Genomic DNA, 5721 nt, shown 5'->3' with positions numbered 1-5721 from the left:
AGGAAGGCCAGACAAGCCAAGCTCCTCCCCCCTCTTCTCTTCCTGATATGGGGCTCCAGGAAGCAATGTTCTATACTTCAGCTCTGTTTATCTCTATGGAGCTGCTCCCTGGGCTGGTTTTATGGGTCTGCCAGGGAGAGTGACAACTTTTGCTCTGTGCCCCAGCCCTCTGCCCTCTGCCAGGGCCTGCCTTCTGGGAGCAAACAACACCAACTCCATAAGGAAGAGAACGCCAGACTTGTCAGCTGGGAACCAGATAGACAACTTGGTTAGAGAGGCCTGGGGAGGCTCCAAAGACAGACAGATCCACCCAGTGAGCCCCAAATCACAGGGCAAGAGCTTTGGGGCAAAAAGGGACCCAGAACCTCAGCCCTTGTTTAGGAGAGCAGTAAGCTGGGACCCAGAGAGTCCAGGAAAATGACAAGGTCCCATCTCTCCTTGTAAGTTTCAGAACATTCACTGTAACCTGCTCAGTTGGCCCAGTCAGAACTCTTCTCCCTATTTATTGTAAACTGCCTCCAAATTAGCTTGGGAATTAACTTAGAGGGGCTCTAAAGTTTGGGTTCACAGACCCTGAGGAGTACATGGTTCGATTTCAGTCTGTGAATTTGACTGGAGAAAAGAATTTCAACTTTGTTGGAATAATTAAAATTCCAAAAGATTTGGACTGAACTGAAATCAAATTACTATGAAGTTTAATAATCGAAATAAAATTCTAATGTAATTGGAATAAACTGTAATCATTTGAATAAAATCCCAATACAATTGAAATAATCAAAATAAAATTTGGATCATATTGTAATGAAATTCCAACATAATTGAAATTAAATTTCAATACAAGTAGGAAAAAACAGGAATAAATTGGAATAATTGAAATGACTGAAATAAAATTCCAATATATTTCAAAATAATTAAAATTTCATTTGAAATCCTATGTATCTTATTTTTGACATTTAATGCAGGGGCTTCAGCAGATTTCACAATCTGCTGAGACAAAAAAAGTAAAAAAAAAACAAACAAAAAACCACCTCCTGTGATGGGCCACCACTTCTAAGTGCTTGGAATTGCCTTTCAAGTCTTCCTCTGTCTGTTATGTTGGGACCAGAAGCCAGGATGAATAGAGATCCTTATGCCTTCTTTTCCAGTGGCCTTCACAGAGCACAACGTAGAAAGCTGGATTTGGAGTGAAGGGATCTGGGCTTGAATTTCAGCTGTTCTAGTTTTGTTTTCTTGAGTCTCTATTTCCACATTTGTAAAAGAAAAAAAAATAGGAGGTTGGGCAATCAGAGTAGCCTTCCCTTCAGGAAGTATCTGACCATCAACCTGCTCACTTCTGAGGAGGTACTGGGGCAAATTAAAATGTCATTTAGAAACAAAAATAAAGATATCGTACAACAGAACTAATGCCAGGGTATGGTTTTGTAAGCCTGCAGGTTGACGCAAGTGCACTACATGACCTCTGAGGTCCATTTCCAGTCAAAAACTTTTATCTCTCAATATGGAATGAAAAGCTATGTCCTGGATCCTCAGGAATAGTGTATGCAAGAGGTTGGGGTAGGGATATAGATGGATTTTTGGAAGAAAGACCAATGGATGACCCAGAGTTTCATGTTTTATCTGGAAAAGGTTTTAGAGAGGCTAGGATAACAGGGTCACAGATCTGGGCTGAAGAGATTTCAGAGGCCTTCTAGCTCAGTGTTCTCATTTTACAGAAGAAGATACTGAAGAGCAGAGGAGATAGCACTTGACAGTGGGGACCATTATCAATCACTATTATCCTAATATTCTAGAGGGTTTTTTAAGGTTTATAGAAACTTTGCATGTATTATCTCACTTGCTCTTGATAACCATGTAAAATGTGATTATTGTGCCTATTTTACAGATGGAGGAGTTGAGGCTGAGAGAGATTGAGAACCTTGATGAGGGTTCCATAGCTAGTAAGTATCTGACTTCCAATCTCACCCTGAGTGCATGGTTCACAGCTGCCAGAATTATGTTGGTATCATTTGCAGGCAAATCTTTTGATTGTTCAATCAGTTTGTCTCCCATAAGTGATAAATATATTGGAAATCAGAACAGGATGCTAAAGTCTCTAAACAGTCCTGAGCCCACTGGGATCTCTGCTATGATTTTATCCTGAAGCTCAGAAGGCTCTTTCTGCAAATGTGAGTGTGTGTGTGAGAGGTTGTGTGCAAATACACAAAAACAGAGAGGGGGAGAGGGGGGGAGAAAAAGAGAGAGAGAGAAAGAGAATGAAGAGATGATGAAGAGAGAGAGAGAGATGAAAAGATGACTAAGAGAGAGAGAGAGAGAGAGAGAGGATAAAGATATGACAAAGAGACAAACAGAGAGAGATGATGATGATGAAGACACAGAGAGTGAAAGACAATAAAGAGACAATGAAGAGACAGAGAGAGATGATGATGAAGAGATGATGAAGAGAGTGAGAGAGAGAGGATGAAGGATATAAGAGAGAGATACAGAGAGAGATGATGATGATGAAGACAGAGAGACAGAGAGAGTGAGAGACAATGAAGAAATGACGAATAGACAGAGATGATGAATAGACAGATGATGATGGAGAGATGAAGAGAGAGAGAGAGAAAGGGAGAGAGGATGAAGGTATGATAAAAAGACAGGAGAGAGAGAGAAAGAAAGAGAGAAGAGAAGAGAAGAAAGAAGAGAGAAGAGAAGAGACAGAGAGAGGCAGAGGAGAAAAAAAGGGAGGGAGGGAGAGAGAAAGAGGAGAGAATATTTGTGTGTTTACATATATATTTATTTATGAGAAATAGTCAGTATGTTTGATGAATTTATTTTAAAATGAAATGTAATTCAAATATATGTCAAATCTTACACTGGTCCCTAAAACTCAATCTGCAGAAAACATTGGTAAATAAGTCTACAGCAAGGTCAATCTCAGCCACTGCTTTGCTAAGACAGCCAAAAAGCCTGTGGCCACCTCTAGGTTATATTAAGAGATTCTTAGGATTGAGGGCAGGGGAGGTGATGGCTGGGCTGCCCACTATCCCGCTCACATCTCCTCTGGGCATCGTATGCCATTCTGGGCATCACAGTTTTAGAAAGGATCCTGGTGATTGTTATGGAGAAGGGAAGGAAGTCTCATACACTTATCACTTTTGAACTGAAAGGGGTGTTAGGGGTTATCCAGGTCAAATCCCTCATTTTACAAATAAAGAACTGAGGTTCAGAGAGGGGAATTATTGATCTAAAACCACATGGGTAGTAGCAGATAGCTAAACTCAGAACTTTTGACTCCAAACCCATTGGCCTTTCTACTACACCACCTACCTCCAGATAAAATCAACCATTGAGATTATGCTACAGAAGAAACAATTGATGGACTTGGGGATGCTTACCCCATAGGAAAGTGTGTATATTTAAGGGGAAAGGGTTAGACATGGAGTTGTCTCAGGCTTTTGAAAGGTTGCCAAGTGGAAGAAGGATTAGCTTTGCCTTGCTTAGTACCAAATGGCAGAATTATGAATAATAGAGTCTTTAGACTTGATATAATGGGTGGAAAACACCATTTCCAACTAGAGCGGTCCAAAAGTGAAAGGGGTTGTTTCTCTGAAATCCACACCTCCTATGTAACACCGCTTTGGGGGTCCTATCTCCCTGTCATTGGAGAAGGTGGAGGATGGACATCAAGGAACTCCGGCTAGATGCTCCATCTGAGCAGGTGACCCAGGGCTGCCACCTCATCACTTCCCACCTGACTGTAGGACTTCCGTCTTTGTCCCATCCACCCATCCTTGCCTCTCATCTCTCCTTTAAGCTCATTTTAATGGGCTTTCTTCTCCATTACAAGTCTTTCTTTGCATCTGTTTTTGTGGTATTTAGCACATAAATATTGATTGACTGCAGGCTTCCAAGAGCGATGGATTCCTTCTCATTTGAATTCAAGTAGAGACTGGCTTGCCATCCCACAGGTGGCCTGGTGAGAATTCTTCACTCAATTAATAAATGTTAATTATGAACTACTAGATGCCAGATAAGGTGTTAAGTGCTGCAGATATAAAAAGATGCAAAAGATTGCCTCAGTCTTCAAAAAGTCTATGATCTGGTAAGGAGAATGCATGCTAATATATGTGTATGTGTATGTATGTGTATATATATATGCATATATTTGCATGCCTTATCTCTATTATTATATATATTGTATAAGTATATGTAATACATATTATATATGTAATTCATATTTATGAGTGTATACTTATAGATCAAGCTATTAGTAGGATATTTAAGATATCCTTAAAAGAGGAAGGCACTGGGATTAAGGTTTGAGCAATGCTTTTTGTTGAAAGTAGGATTAAGATTCAGGGATACCTGACTAAAGGCCCCTGAGACTAGAGGGCTTCTAACTTGGGCATTTTTTTATCCAATGAGTCCTTTGCCTCCATCAATCAATCTATCAATTAACCAATATTTATCAGTGGCTCACATTAATATTTTGTTCTCCCACCAACCTATGAAGCAGTTACTATTAGTATTCTCATTTTACCATTGAGGAAACTATGAACTTACTTCTGTCTTACATGATAAAGTTTCCTTCCTTCCTTCTTTCTTTCTTTTTTCTTTTTTTCTTTTTTCTTTTTCTTTCTTTCTTTCTTTCTTTCTTTCTTTCTTTCTTTCTTTCTTTCTTTCTTAGGCAATTGGGGTTAAGTGACTAACCCAGGGACACATAGCTAAGAAGTATTAAGTTTCTGAGGTCACATTTGAACTCAGGTGCTCCTGACTCCTGGTGCTCTATTCATTGTGCCACCTAGCTACCCCTACATGGCCTTCTTTCTTACTAAAGCTGATTTTTTCTATTTGTTCAAATGACCCTACTCCATCATGTCTCATCCAGAAGACTATTCCCATAGCCTCAATTATTCATTTTCATTCTCTCTATCTCTCCCTCTCCCTCTCCCTCTCCCTCTCCCTCCCTCCCTCCCTCCCTCCCTCCTCTTACTACTTCCAAGCATGGCTTATATACTCTAACTTCCAACAACATTCATGATCCTTCTACCCCACTATCATCCTCTATCTCTTCTGCTCTTTGTAGTTAAACCCTGGGAAAGACTATTGACAACAGGGACTTCCACTTTTCCTCCTTTCACCTGCTTCTTAACCCTTTATGACTGAACTTCCCAATCCACCAAAACTTCAAATTACTAATAATGTCCTAGTTACCAAATGCAATAGCCTTTTCTCCATCCTCATTCTTCTTGATTTCTCTGCAGCCTTTGACACTGAGTCACTCTCTCCTCCTTGATACTCTCTTCTTCCTAGATCCTAGGTTTTAAATTTGCTGTGCCAATAACCTGGTCAAATAGTGAAAGTTAGCTCAAAGCCAATGTCTCTCCTAATAAGAAAATCATACAGGGGACTCTTTCCCAGAGAATTTACATTCTTAATTTAGCCAGTTTTCATGTATATATATATATATATGAAATTCAAAAACAACTGAAACATGAAAAAATTCTGTCATTTTTTTTTATATTTGGCATTATTTATTCAACCATTTGGAGAATGAGATTCTTCTAAGGAATTCTATAGATGACCTTTAATAAAAAAATCAATTATCTTAACAGTTGACATAATTGCAATAATAACAAAAAGTATACAAAAGAATGAATAAATCATAGAGAAATCAATTTCAACACAATGCTTTTCAAATAAGTTATTTATAATAAAATATTTTCAATTTCTAATTAT

Source organism: Sarcophilus harrisii, chromosome 4 (genome assembly GCF_902635505.1).
Source record: "Sarcophilus harrisii chromosome 4, mSarHar1.11, whole genome shotgun sequence".
In the NCBI taxonomy this organism is placed as follows: Eukaryota; Metazoa; Chordata; class Mammalia; order Dasyuromorphia; family Dasyuridae; genus Sarcophilus; species Sarcophilus harrisii.
Note: the sequence above shows the minus strand (reverse complement) of the source record.